Here is a 14,570-nt window from a genome sequence, read left to right as displayed (position 1 = left end):
ATGTGTGACTCCAAGTCATGATCTTTCACCATTTAGGCAACTACCATCACACTTTTGAATAACAATTTTATTTATATGATTCATTACCCATTTAAATATATAATTTGACATTACCTATGTCAAAATGCATTGATTTTCCATAATAAACGTGTTTCTTATTTGCATGTGCCAAATCTGAGAGGTGACACCTGCTGCCAGAGGAGTTTTCATTCACCTCTTCAACTTGGAAATGCCCTGAAAATTTTAAAATAAATTTTCAGACACATTATTATATTTATAGCTCTTAGCAAATAATGAATAGAAACAAACATATTGAGTGTTCAGCACCATGAGGAATAGAAAATCAATAGGATGCGATTTCTGTCTTCTGGAACGTTACAAGATAAATCAATTAAATACTACAGGTAAATAAAAGTGAAACTGGCTAAATTTTAGGTAAGGAAAATGGAAAGAATGGAAGCTTAGGGAAGGAAGAAATGCCCTCATATAGAGCCTATGTTCTCAGAACAGAGAAAAATATGAATTTCCAAGACCTCTAATAATTAACCACTATTCTCAAGGAGTCGTGTAAAAGAATGAACTCTTTCTTCACGTCTCAATTAACCAACCAGTGGTTTCTTAGCTTCTTTTACCCTGGACTGGGCACATTACCAGTCCTAATCTTTAATACTGAATCCTTCTTACACTGCCAAATATGCTATCTGCTTCTTTCTCTTCCCTGTTTTCGCAGTATCGTCCTCCTCAAGCTGTACATTTAAAGCGTGAAAGTAACTCATTTCCAGAGTAAACATTTGTCTTTTCCAGACTAATGATATACTGCAAAAATGAAACTCTTTCTTGTCCCTAAGTTTCCCAGCTACACCTGGCACAAAGGAGTGGGGTTGGAGGGAGGTTTTCGTAAATCTACTGAAATTTGGAGAACGGTTTTGGTTCTTACATGGAAATTGATTTGTATGCTGATGTATGCTAATCAATACAGCACAATTCTCTAATAATGTGATAATTATTATGTTGACTTAGGCTAAAATATTAGCCCATGTGGCATGTTTATCTTGTCCTCTGGCACCAGTGGTGTAAAAGAACCGATTTCACCATAACTCTAGTGAATATGATGAATTTTAAAAAGCACTGTTTTGTTTTGATGTAAAGACAAATATATCCTAATGAAAAAGAAAACTAAATGCTAGGTAGTGGATTTGGGGTTGACTTCAATAGCAGTAATTTAAATAATGTGAATAAAACAGTAATTAAAATATAGGCAGGTAAACTCCCTGCAGCACTATTTTAATGATGGACACATTCCAAGAGAGTTCTTATCTCCTCAGGGCAAAGGCTGGAAGCACCTTTGCTGACTCAGACGGAGGATGATGGCATCTTATTTTGGTTGTCAGGTGCACAGTTTAGGAGAGAAACACATCTGGAAATATACAAAACATTCTGTTTGTCAGAATGGAAAAATACTGCATGTTTAAGGATTAACTAAGATTTTTCTCTGAATATTTGGGACAAAAGCACATTTTAGAAATTAAGACCTTTTGATGAACTTTAGACAAAAGGAAACATGAATATTTTTCTATCTATTAGTTAAAGTGAAGCTGAAATTAAGTCGTACCATCTCTCATTGCTTGCTTTTAATGAGCACTTATGCATGGTATTAAGTCATAACCATTTTGTGATTATCTAGTTTGAGGTATGTGTTCTCACGGACACAGAGCAAGTTATATACAAGTTTATGTACTCTTTTCTGCTATAGCATGCTTGAGCATGTCATCTGAACCAGCTTAGTGCCTCAGCAGCTCCTGCCCCACATGGCTGCTGACCATACAAGCACTATAATCTTGTCAATTCCAGTGCGCAGTACCCTGGAAAGATTTGAATGCAGGGGATTTGTTAAAGGAACCCACATTTCACCTTCCGTGTTTCCCCCAGTGGGGAAACTCCTTCCATTCAATCATTTAATAGGCCGTTCTCAATGCCGGCTATGCACTTGAATCCCCAGAGATTTGGATTAAATTGGTCTTGGGTGAAATGAAGGTGTTAGTATTTTTTTTAAAGCTCCTCAGGTGAATAAATATACAGCTCAGTCAGACTACCCCACATTAGGTGAGTTAGGGAATCCCCATGCCCATTCACGCATGGCAGGAGAAGAGAGCATGGTGACTCTTAGGGGCCTTTGTATCTTCTCTGTACACTTTGCTATTGTACTTACTATACCTCTGTGAAAGGGAATTGCCAAATCTCATCTTCTAAGTCTTGCTTAATTTTGGGTACTGGTTCTTGCTTTGTGTTGTTTTCACTGCCTTGTACCTAATAGTTCAAATTTCCTCTGCTTTCCTACTTGTGACTGCACAATACTCAATCAGTAATTCACTTTGGCATTACATCTTGCAATTCTAGGTCAATCTCTTCTCTAAGCCAAGAGAGGAGACCGGATTATAATCCATACTACACTATACATACAGGCACAGAAATATTGTTTACATTTTACCAATTATAATGTACATCCCCAATTCAAAATACTGGAAACACTGTTACCAGCACCCTCTCCAATGATCCAGTAATGCAATAACAAGGCATCAGCATTTCAGCATACAATCTTCATAGTACATCTTTGACTGTATCATGGGTCATCTCTGTTCTTTCTTCCCCATATTTGTGATTCTAATTAGGTTGATATAAATACCTTTTATCAAAAAAATTGTTTTTAAGGTTGTATAATTCTGTTATGAAAAATTCTAAATTTTCATGGATAAATTACTATTAATGAATCTGGTTATATACATTAGGAAGCTAATTTGGTAACAATTATTTCCATATGATAGCAGAAAGTGTTGGAAACAAAGGTAATTTGTCAATCAAAATACATGAATAGGTTGAAATTTTGGAAGCAAAAACTCTTTATGCTCTATCACTTGCATTTCTATTCTATATGGTGAATGAGACTCCCCTGCCCTCCATCTTTGGAAGAGCTTTATTTAAAACAAATATGTAGTCACTAAAAATACAACTAAAAATTTATGTCAGGACAGTAATATTCCTTTTTTCCAGATATTCTTGTCAAAGCAACCCTAAATCCCCAAAATATGGAGGATTTAAAATATGGGATTTAAAAATGTAAACGGGGGTGGGGCGCCATGGCTCACGCCAGTATTCCCAGCACTTTGGGAGGTGGAGGCGGGTGGATCACGAGGTCAGGAGATCGAGACCATCCTGGCTAACATGGTGAAACCCCGCCTCTACTAAAAATACAAAGAAATTAGCCGGGCGTAGTGGCGGGCTCCTGTATTCCCAGCTACTTGGGAGGCTAAAGCAGGAGAATGGCATGAACTCGGGAGGCGGAGCTTGCAGGGAGCCGAGATCGCGCCACTGCACTCCAGCCTGGGTGACAGAGCAAGACTCTGTCTCAAAAAAAAAAAAAAAAAAAAAAAAATTAAACAGTAAGTTGCTTACTTCTCGAACAGTTTTTAAATAACAGAGCAGCAACAAAAGAACGTAAATGTTACTACTACTACTAATTAACTTAGAACATTCTGATAATCTGAATTTTCACACTACATGGTTTGAATAGTAATGATATTAAAATTCCTTGGTGTATTTTAGTGGGTTTGTAGTTGGCTCAGGTTTATTATAGTCCGCTAGAGTGTTATACTGTCATCTCTATAAAGTGGCATCGACACACATGAAAACCTTTAATGACTTCACAGGATTAGACTGTTGCAGTTATGATGATAGTTTCTGCCCATTACTTTCACTATTTAAGAGGAAGTTCCAATAATATTTTCAAATTGAGCTAGAAGATAATCACTGAGGTAAAAACCCCAGGCTAAGTTGAAGAGGTTATATAGTTTTACTGTTAGAATTCTTTGATTTGAAGTAGTAGAAACTAACTTATACTTCTCAAATCATGAAGCAAATTAATAATAAGGGTACAAATGCATAGCCTTGAATCCAGAGGCTGAAATTCATGCAGGCCTCAGTTAGCTAACATAAGCAGGAAAAATCACTGGAAGTTTTCATCCTTCATGTTTATTCCTCCCTGGGTTGTCTGTTTTAATGTCTATTTTTGCAAACAAGCTTTCTCTTCTACTCTGCCTACTTGGTGAGCTGTGATTTCCACCTCCTTATGTTTTGCATATGGCAGCCTAGTCATGCCAGGAGATTAAGAGGCTCTGGGAACAAGCATCTGTCTGCTACAGCTTTGTTCAAGGACATACTCATCACTAGGGATGGCCTGGTGTTGCTGTCACTAAACATTGACTTCTGGGACTTAGGCCTGTGCATGAGGAAGGGTAATAAGTTGAACAGTGTACTTCTTATTGGGAATGTGCAAAAAGACTAAATTTAAATTTGTGCATGAGGCTTAGGGTAGTGCTTACTGCTAAATATTCTTCAGCCTAGAGGCATGGACTTCTTCCAGCCCACCTGTTATTCCCATGGACACCTGTCATCTCCTTCCCTATATTTGCACAGCTAACAACTATCTTGCTACTTCCTACTGTTTACTATGAAACCTGATTTGACATCTTCCATATAACTCCAGGGCTGCAACAACATATTATCAACATTAGTTAAAAAGAAAAGTTAGTGTGAAGGGGAAGAAAAAGTAGGCTGTTCCTTTTTCTCCTGACTTTCAATTCTAACCAACACTGCCACATCAGCAGACCTCATACAATAATCATCATGTGTAATTATGATGATAGTAGTTGCTGAGCATTCCCTATGTATACTGGACTAGGTTAGTCCTTATCTTGTCTCATTTAATACAGATAACAACCTTATAGAGAGATACTCATCTCCATTTTATATGTAGGTAACTAAAGCTGGGAGAAATTGACTTTTCAGAGCGTCATAAGTAATAAGCAATGGGGCTGAAATTCAACCTCAGCCAATCTGATTCCAGTCCAGTCTCTTAAGTAATTTTTCACAGAAGAGTTGGAAAGTGCTGCAAGGCTGCAGGCCAGCATGCCTTGCATCCATCTCTTCCCCATTCCACCCATCCCTTACTTCAGAAACTTGTCTCAAAACTCTCTAGGCCTGCATAGTGATTTTTTTAGGGTCATTTGGTCAAATGGTCCCACCATCACATCATCCCTTTCATGCAACACTAACTTTCTCTAGGGTGGGTATAAAATGAATAAGTATTTATCCTCCCTCTGTTCTCATACTGTCAACATCATTTAGGAACCCAAGAAAGAAGATGAATGAAAGGATCTTGTTTTGGATTAGGTCAGGGAAATAGGTAGTGTGAGTCAGATTCTGGTGGAAAGGTGGCACCCCTCATGCAAACCTCAGAGTTCACAAAAATAAGCTAGGAAAGTTAGTTGGACCTTTGTCCTGTCCCAGGTCATGGGGGATCTCATGAATGATTAGTGGAGAAGCCCACATATCTTTTGCAGGCAAATAGAGGGAATAAGGACAAAGCATAGCGGGGTTAGACAGATGCTTGGCATTCATAAAACTTTGTGACCCATGCTGATTGGGTAATATGCTTAAAGTACATTATTAAGTGATTAGAATTCAGGGAGGGGGTGAATTTAGAGTAAATCTAACCAATTTCAATGGGACAATGGGGATTAAATGGAATCTATTTACATATGCATTTTGGGAATGCAACTCATTTAAAATTGAGCATTCCTTATGTGACTGTGAAATTTAAATGATTGTGTCAGAATTTTGCTAAAAAGTAAAAATCCTTTTAATTGGCACAATTATAGAGAAATTTAAGTGCCAGAATATTAAGGTCTGTTAGAAGTAAATGCTCTGTGCCTCAAAGTGAAAATAGCACTCAGGCAAAAGTTTTCTCAGCAAGGCAATTTACTTCTATAGAAGCGTGCATCTTGAGGATGGAGCAATGGTGAGAGCACACTGGACAAGGGAGGGGAAGGGGGTCTTATCTGTAATGTACCTAGTCCCTACTACTGTGTCTTTCCCCTGTTGACTAGGGTTGGACTGCATAGTCTAAGCTAATTCCAACTGGCTATTTTAAAGAAAGCAGGGGTAAGAGCCAGAGTGGTGGGGTGAGTAGTTTTGACAGAAAGGACGGTTACAGAGCAGATAACTAAGGATGACTAATGACAGAGCATGTGACTAAGGACAGAGCAGGTGACTAAGGACAGAGCAGGTGACTAAAGACAGAGCAGCTGATAGAGGCTAGGAGGGGGTTGTTTACTGAGACTAGAGGCAAGGAGACATAAAAAACAAGGAAGTTAAACTTTAAAATGGAGAACAAAGAACATGGAAGCTGAATATACTGACATATTGGTTCTTTGAAGAGGAATTTATGGAATCCTTCAATTCCCCCTTTCAATTTTTATAGTCCTTCCTCTTCAAACCTTTTTAACATGTCCTGGCTTTGTTTTTCGAGTTGATCCTCTAAAAGGAAAAGCTTATCTGAATAAAGTGGAGGAGAGCTAAGGGAGGGTTTAATAAGTGCTGTTTCTATAAGCCTTTGTACTAGCCCATGGATGCATGGTATGACACAACACCCAACAAGAATGAGTACATCTGTTATGGCTATAAGAGTAGTAAGAGTTGAGGCTATGGTTCCTTTCCATTTACTGAACCACCTCTCTAGCCATCTAGAGAAAGGGTTATTGACTCCAGAATTTTAAATTTATTGGATAAAGCAGTAAGTCCTTGTAGGGCCCTTGTTATGTTCCCATCAAGGGCAGTGTTTTTTGGGATGAAGGTACAACACTGAGTTTTAATCATAACACAAACAGCATCTTTTTTGACTAATATCATTTCTATGGTCATTCTGTTTTCCCAGGCCATCTGGCTAGTAGGCCCAATTGTTCTGACATTCCTTTGCCAACATCCCTAATGTAATCGATAAATCACTATTGATTATAATAGATGCAATTTATCTAATCTACATTTTTATTAATTGTCACCCACCAAAATATTGACTCAAATCCTGCAGCTATTTGATCCCAGGCTTTAAATTTATGTAGTACTCCTAGTGGGACTCTAATCATATCTAAATAAACATGGGAGTCAAAAGACCAATAAGGGGCTTCCCTTGCTTTACGATGTTGTGTTTTTCCTTTTTCTGGTTGATGAGATGCCAAGGCAAAAGGGGTAGTCAATTGGACTTGAGCACCAGTGCCACTCTAGTTACTTGGCAGAGTGTCCAGTAAAGGTCCACCACAATACTACCATACATATGCTCGGGGGTGAATAAGGGCTGGCTGATTGGTAAGCTCTTGGAAAGTCTTAAGCTCACTGTATCCTTTTTGGTCTCCAAGGAGTGCTAAGTTACCTATTTGTTGTGAGAGACACGAAGTGAACCTAGTGTCGGGAGATGGAATCTGGATGGCCCTCAGTGGCTGACCCGCAGAATGTTGAACTTCAGGATATAGCAGAGAGAGAGAGAGCTTGACACGACTTGTTACCCCAGGCTGTGGAATCTTGGAAAAGAGCTATTACACAGCCCATGTCTGGTTGACTAAAGGACTATCCTAGTGGAAAGAGGATAATCTGGGCTTCTGGTCTGCCATGCACACAAGCATAACAGTTGCTTTTGTTTAAAGTGTGGTCGGAATATTTGATCCATTCCAACCAGGCATTCATTCACATCTTGATACACTGTCTCAATTGACAAAGTTTGTTTTAGGTCATTAACTTCTATAATAGCTGCCTTGGTCTTGTTGTTAGATGGAGGAGAAACAACAGTTTCATTGTGAGAGGTTTTGGAAGAAGGCTTAGGGGAAGGTATAGGCAGTGGGGAAGCAATGAAGTGTATTTCAGAGGATCTGATAGGGTCTGTCCCTGAATCCTCAGCCCCCATACCATAAAACCAGCTTAAAGAAGGGAATCAACTTAGAGAAGGAGAAAAACCTTGAGGGTTTGAGATAATAACCTGTATTGGATTGTACTGGTTTAGTTGACAGTTAGGGGAAGCTGTTTCTTTAGTAAAATGAATGTATAGTTTTAGGAAATTACAACTGCTGGTTGGGGCAGTCCATCCTTGCCCTTTAGTGGTCCACAGAACGTTGGACCAACTACAGCATAAAAGCTCTGTATCAGGGGACAAGACTCCCAGTTGACACTGGGGTCTTCACTGAAACCTTCCCAGACTAAGTGATCCTGATTCACTACTCTCTAGCCTGAGGAGAGCCAGGAAGGACACAGGTATTTTTCTGAAGTGGAAAGCTGTCTTTGACTTGATAAGTCTCCACAGGGTGTAACAAGGCAAGAATCAAATGTAATAGTTTGAGGCGAAATTGACTTGGTTACATTAATAATGAGGTGGTCAGCAATACAGTGAGGAAAGGAGCAGTAATAGAATAGATGAAAGAGAGTTAATTTTTCCTTAACTTTAGTTTGGTAGGGTTTTCACCTGGGACTATGGCACATGACTCTGGAGGGGGAGGTGCTTTCTTGACTCAGGTGTGATCCATCCATCCTTTTTCTGCTGTCCAGACTGCAGTTTCAGTAGTTAGGAGCACTAGGTAAGGTCCACCCCAGGCCAGTTCGAGCTTTTCCTCCTTCCAGCTTTTGATGAGGATGTGATCCCCAGGCTGATTTTGATGTACTGGGAACTCTAGGGGCAGTGCTCACTAGAAGGAACCATCCATAAATAACTGTCATCCCGTCCTGAAGGGAGTGTCTCTTAGGTCTGGTTGGACTTTTGTATGATAATCAATTATATCTAAATATATGCTCTCTCTTTAGATTTGGATCCCCTGTTAGGAAACCTGCGGGGATAAGTGAATTATCAGTGGCTAATATTAATGGAATAACCTCATACTTTAAGATTGTTGAGTCAGTGAGCCACTGCCCAGCTTTCTGGTTTAAGATAGTTCTAACTTGGTGGGGCGTGCTTACTGTCAATTTTCTTCCAAAGGTTAACTTTCTACTGTCTTTGACCAATACTGCTGTAGGAGTATTGGTCATGCTAGGAGACCTTTGGTTTTAAGAGAAGAGAAAGTAGAAGATAAACCAAGTATATAATTTTTGAATAATTGGTCTTTTGTTTCAAAGGTAGTGGAGTGTAAATAAGGCAATCCATTGAGCATCTCATAAGGGGAAAGACCAATTTCCTTCTGAGGAGCAATTTGGATTCTTAACAGGGCAGTAGGAAAGCATTTGGTCCATGGTAACCAAGTCTCCAGAACCAACTTGGTTAAGCGGTTCTTCAACATTTAATTCATTTTATTCTCCCTGATGAACGTGGGTGTGAAGGAGTATGATATTTCCATCTAATGTCTAGTGTTTGGGATAGCTTTTTAGTGATATGCACAGTGAAATTGGTTCCATTGTCTGAGTCAATATTTTCTATTAGCCCAAACCTGGACGTGATATTTTCAATTAACACCTTAACTACATTACTAGCCATTGCATTTGAAAAAGGGATAGGTTCGATCCAGTGAATGAGGTGATCTACTATCACTAGTAAGTATTTTAGATGACCTATTGGAGGTATCTCTGTGTAGTCAATCTGGATACTTTGGGATGGCCTTAAGCCTGGGCTCCTTCCCCAAAGGGGTATTCTTTTTATAGTTCGTTTATTAGTTTTTTTACATACTAAACAACTGTCTGTAACCTGTTTGGCCAGGGTATAAATTCTTATGCACCCATAAACTCTGAGGACTGTGTCACACATGACTTGGGGCCCCCAATGGGTCCCTTGATGCAATTGGGACAAGACTTCCCTCATAAGGGGTTTGGATAACATTTCTCTCTGGTCTGGCAATATCCATTTTTCTTCTGAATTCTCTTTAGCACCACACCTATTTCTATTAGTTTTTCTTTTTTAGTGGAAGAGAAAATGGGGGTCATGGTAGGAGGAGGAAGGTTAGGAGTTAAGTCAAAAATTGGTGTTTTAGAAGACACGGCAACCTGTTTGGCTATCTGATATGCTAGGTTATTTCCTTGACTTTCACAAGAAAGGCTTTTCTGGTATCCAGGGACATGGACAATAGCTATTTCTTCTGGCAATTGAAGGTTATTCAATATTTGGGTGATTAGTTCCTTATGAGCAAGGTCTTGACCTTTACTATTAATGAGACCTCGTTCAGTCCAAATTTTTCCGAATGTATGAGCCACTCAACAGGTGTACTTAGAATTGGTATAGATGGTTCCTTCCTGGTTCTGTAAGTACTTTAAGGCTTGGCTGAGTGCAAACAGCTTGCAAGTTTGGGCAGACCAATTGTCAGGCAATTTTCCTGACTCTATTTCTTCAAGAGTTTCTCCATCAAGTACTGAGTACCCATTGTGTCTTTTTTCCTCAATCACCTGGAAGGAACCATCCATAAATAACTGTCATCCCGTCCTGAAGGGAGTGTCTCTTAGGTCTGGTTGGACTTTTGTATGATAATCAATTATATCTAAATATATGCTCTCTCTTTAGATTTGGATCCCCTGTTAGGAAACCTGCTGGGATAAGTGAATTATCAATGACTAATATTAACGGAATAGCCTCATACTTTAAGATTGTTGAGTCAGTGAGCCACTGCCCAGCTTTCTGGTTTAAGATAGTTCTAACTTGGTGGGGCGTGCTTACTGTCAATTTTCCTCCAAAGGTTAACTTTCTACTGTCTTTGACCAATACTGCTGTAGTTGCAATGGACTGGATGTATTGAGGTCATCTACAAGTAACTGGATCTAAGACTTTTGACAGGAAGGCCATGGGCTGCCGACAGCCTCTGTGTTCTTGAGTAAGCACTTCTAAAGTTTCTCCATTATCCATGGTGACAAAAATGTGGAATGGCCTTTTAGGGAAGGTAAGGCTAAGATGGGGGTGGTTATGAGCCTTTCCTTCAGCTCTTTGACGTGATCACCTTTCTCAGAAGTCTACAGGAGATGGTCAGGCTTCTCCTAAGCAAGTGTTTGATATAAAAGTTTATTGTTTAGTCATATGAGTCAATTCATAAGTGGCAGTATCCAATTAACCCTAAAGATTTCCTGAATTTTTGTTTAGTTTGAGGCGAGGGTAGGGATACAATTCCCTCAACTTATTTAGGCCCTAATAAATAGGGCCTTGTCTGCACTGTGGCCTAAATATTTAACTTTAGGCACCTCATACTGAAGTTTTCCCTTTGAGACTTGTAACCCCTCGAACTGCAGATGGTTAAGAATATGTGTAGAGAAGCTAGCTACTTTATGTCTTCACCAGATAAAAGAATATCATCAACATGTTGGAGTAGGCATATTTGTTTTGGGAGGATGACTTTTTCTAATACTTGTTCTAAAGATTGATGAAAAAGTTTAGGGGAGTCTGAATCCTTGGGGTAAGACTATCCATCGATATTGTTGTTTTCACCCTGGGTGGAGATCTTTCCACTCAAAAGCAAATATATCTTGACAATCTTTAGCCAGGGGACATGTCCAAAAAACATCCTTCAAATCTATAACAGTAAACCATTGATGATTACATGGAATCTTGCTGAGAATGGTGTAAAGATTGGGGACAATGGGTTGGGTAGTTTGGACTATTTGATTAATGGCTCTAAGGTCTTTTACCAGCCAGTATGACCCATCTGATTTCTTGACTGGCAGTATTGGGATGTTATAAGAGGACATACAGGGTTCAAGAAGCCTGTCTTTAATAAGACCTTCAATTATAGGTTTTAACCGTATCCTGCCCTCTAGGGAAATGGGGTATTATTTTCTCCTTACTACTTCCCTGGGGGTTTTTTAGCTTGATGTGGATTGGAGGGACTCAGAGTTTTCTTAGTTCCCTTCTTTGGACCAGACATTAGGATTAATGTATTTTTTATCTGTAGCGGTGAGTAGGTTTAAAGAGGTGAGGAATTCTCTTGGTCTGACTTGTAGGCCTATGCCTAACTTCAACATTAAATCCCTCCCTAATAAATTAGTCTCTGCCTCAGGGATTAACAAAAACTGGATATGAGCTGATTGATCTTGGTATTTGACTTTTGTGTTTTTTAAAATTTTTGTTTTAAATCCTTCACCTTTCACTCCAGAGAGCAAAAGTGCTTCCAAAGAGTAAGCAGTATTAGATGAAGGGAAACAAACAGGAACAAGTCATTCCTGAATCGAGCAAAAAGGTGATGAGTTCATGTTTAGGTCCCACTTCTAAATTTATTAAGGGCTCCTGGTGGCACTCAACATAAAAGAGACAGAGCCCCTGACTCCCTTATTCTTCCTTGAAAGTAATGAATGGATGGACTTTTTTCTCTTTTTTTAATTCGGGACACTTCCTCTTGAAATGGTCTGTTCTTTCATATTTGTAGCACCTATCTTGTCCTTTGTACCTCTCAGTTCTGGGATTTTTTGACTTTGTTTCACCACACTCTTTAGAGGGCCTGGTAAACGAGGGCCTTGGTCCTCCAGATAGAGGCTTGGGTCTTTTCAAGAAGGGTTCAGAACTTTTATAGTTTCTGGCTCTCTGGAACCTCTGTTTAGAAGTACATGGGTTTGAAGTCATCTATTGGAAGGTGGATAACGTAAGTTTTGTCTTTTGTTTATGATTTTCTTTGTCTCTCCCCACACATAACTTTTGAGTTTCCCTGAGAAGTTCACTTAGGGGATGGTCTGGTCTTTCCAATTTTCTATTTTTTAATAATTTTTTTGAAATGTCTGGTCAACTTTTTGTGAAAAATTGGAGTTTTAACATTCCTTGTCCAAGGGGATCTTCTAAATTGAGGCTTGTATATTGTCTCATTTGTTCCTTCAGTCTGCCTAGGAATCTCATAGGCCCTTTATCCTTTTCTGTTGTATATTAAATGTTTAGAAAGATTTTAGATTTGGGGTACTGATTCCTGAGTTCTTTTTATTATCACCTCCCTTAGATCCTATATGTTTTCTCAGTGAGCTGTGTTGTTATTGTCCCCGTTGGGGTCTCGGGAAGGGAATTTCTGGTCCATGTTAGGAATGTTTTGACTGGGAGTATGCTCATGTTCTCAAACTACCATAGCAGTCCTATGAATCATACTCATTTCTCCTGAAAAGAAGATGTCCAAAACGGACATTAACTCGACCCAAGTGTATAACTGACGTCCTAAAAATTGATCAATTTGATCTGCGACTCTGTAAGGGTCATCTAGTAGTGACTTAAGCTCCTTTTTTAAACTCTGGACTTCTGAACTGGTTAAGGGAGTATTCATGAAGTCAGTAGCTCCCGCTCCTTGTGGCACCTTTCTTAAGGGAAAGAGCTGACTCTTTAGTTGTAGATGGAAAAGGGAAGTTTTGGATATCCTTTTTATATTGTTCTATTTCACATTGGAGTCCCTTTAGGGAGGGGTCCTTAGGCTGTTAGTGGACAGATTCTTGGGATGATAATTTCAGGATTGTAAGGAGGAGGAATTACATGAGTAGGTGAAGAATCTGGACCTGGATCTTGGTCAGCAGCAGCTGACTGAGGAGAGGGATTAGAGTCACTGAGCAGGGGAAGATGTTCTAGGGGATCTCATATGCTGGAGTCTTTGAGCATGGGAACTAATTTATGTAATTTTTCCTTTTGTGATGTTACATTGGGTTCTTCCCTAGTTGTCTTTAAGGGAGAAAGGAATTCAGGTCTCTGCCTCCAACAAAGAGCATAGTGTAGTTCCTCTTGAGAAACCAGGCTTTTATCATTTACATATTGAATAAAAAGCTGGCACATCATATCTTCATTCAACCCAAACTTTGGTCAGAAGATTGAGGGTTTGAAGATGGGTCTCTGAGTCCAAATAAAACAGTAATATTTTACCATTTGTTGCTTTTTCTCATGTTTAGTCCTCATTATTTTTCCAGGATTTTAACATGAGACCTAGAGGACTATCAGGGGTAATATCTTTATTGATATTTATATCCTTTTTCCTCACTGTTTTGCTTGGGGTATTTCCCATGTTGCGTCCTAGTTAGGCTCAATCCTTTGCCTAGTTTTATTGAGAGGGTTGTTAAGGCTCAATCCCTCGTACTAGAGATTTCTTGCCTATCTTTTAGCCCCACCTGCTGGAGGATCCTTGCACCCTTCTTTTGCTTCCTCCACTCTGGCTGCTTCCCTTATGGGAGTTTAGGCCCCTCTTGGTTTTGGCATGTCAGTTTGAACCCCATAGCAGGATCCATCCTAAGGCGTATGAGGTGACCATGGAACTGCAGATAGGATCCACTTACTCTGCACAGCAGTAGTGCTTAGTACCATTCACACAAGCAGCACTGCAAGCAGTAGTGTTTGTGATCATTTACACCACTTTTAACCTCCAGAATATCTTGACCACCTAGGAAATACTTTGTCGCCCCTGTGACACTGCTCAAGTTGGTCTATGTACAGAGTTACCTGATTGCTGTGGTATGTGAGAATCCTTTCCTCAGGCTGTCAGCCTCTTTCTTTCTGGGTTGTTGAGAGTCCGGGTTTATTTGTCATACTGGGTGGTTCCCGATATCTCACCCTGAGGCCACCGCAATGAGGCAGTGGCACACGTCTCCCCACGAGAAGTGAATGGAGACCCATTCCCTGGAGGAGAATGGGAATCCCAGGCAAGCCCCCAAAATTGTTAGAAGTAAATGCTCAGTGCCACAAAGTGAAAATAGCACTCAGACAAAAGTTTTCTCAACAAAACAATTTACTTCTATAGAAGGATGAGTCTCATGCATAGAGCAATGGAGAGAGCACACCAGAC

At 39.6% G+C, this 14,570-nt stretch overlaps 1 long non-coding RNA gene across 1 annotated transcript; it reads left to right on the top strand.

The window, feature by feature from the left end:
• The first annotated feature begins 603 nt into the window (after positions 1 to 603).
• Positions 604 to 6,229, top strand: LOC117072567. Its single transcript, XR_004432858.1, has 3 exons — positions 604 to 613; positions 5,741 to 6,102; positions 6,141 to 6,229. It is a non-coding gene; the product is annotated as an uncharacterized LOC117072567 (long non-coding RNA).
• The last annotated feature ends 8,341 nt before the right edge of the window (positions 6,230 to 14,570 follow it).

The sequence above is a fragment of the Trachypithecus francoisi genome, unplaced genomic scaffold (assembly GCF_009764315.1).
Source record: "Trachypithecus francoisi isolate TF-2019V2 unplaced genomic scaffold, Tfra_2.0 Lachesis_group4, whole genome shotgun sequence".
Classification (NCBI taxonomy): Eukaryota; Metazoa; Chordata; class Mammalia; order Primates; family Cercopithecidae; genus Trachypithecus; species Trachypithecus francoisi.
The sequence above is the reverse complement of the archived record's forward strand: the minus strand, read 5'-3'. Positions and strand labels throughout refer to the sequence as shown.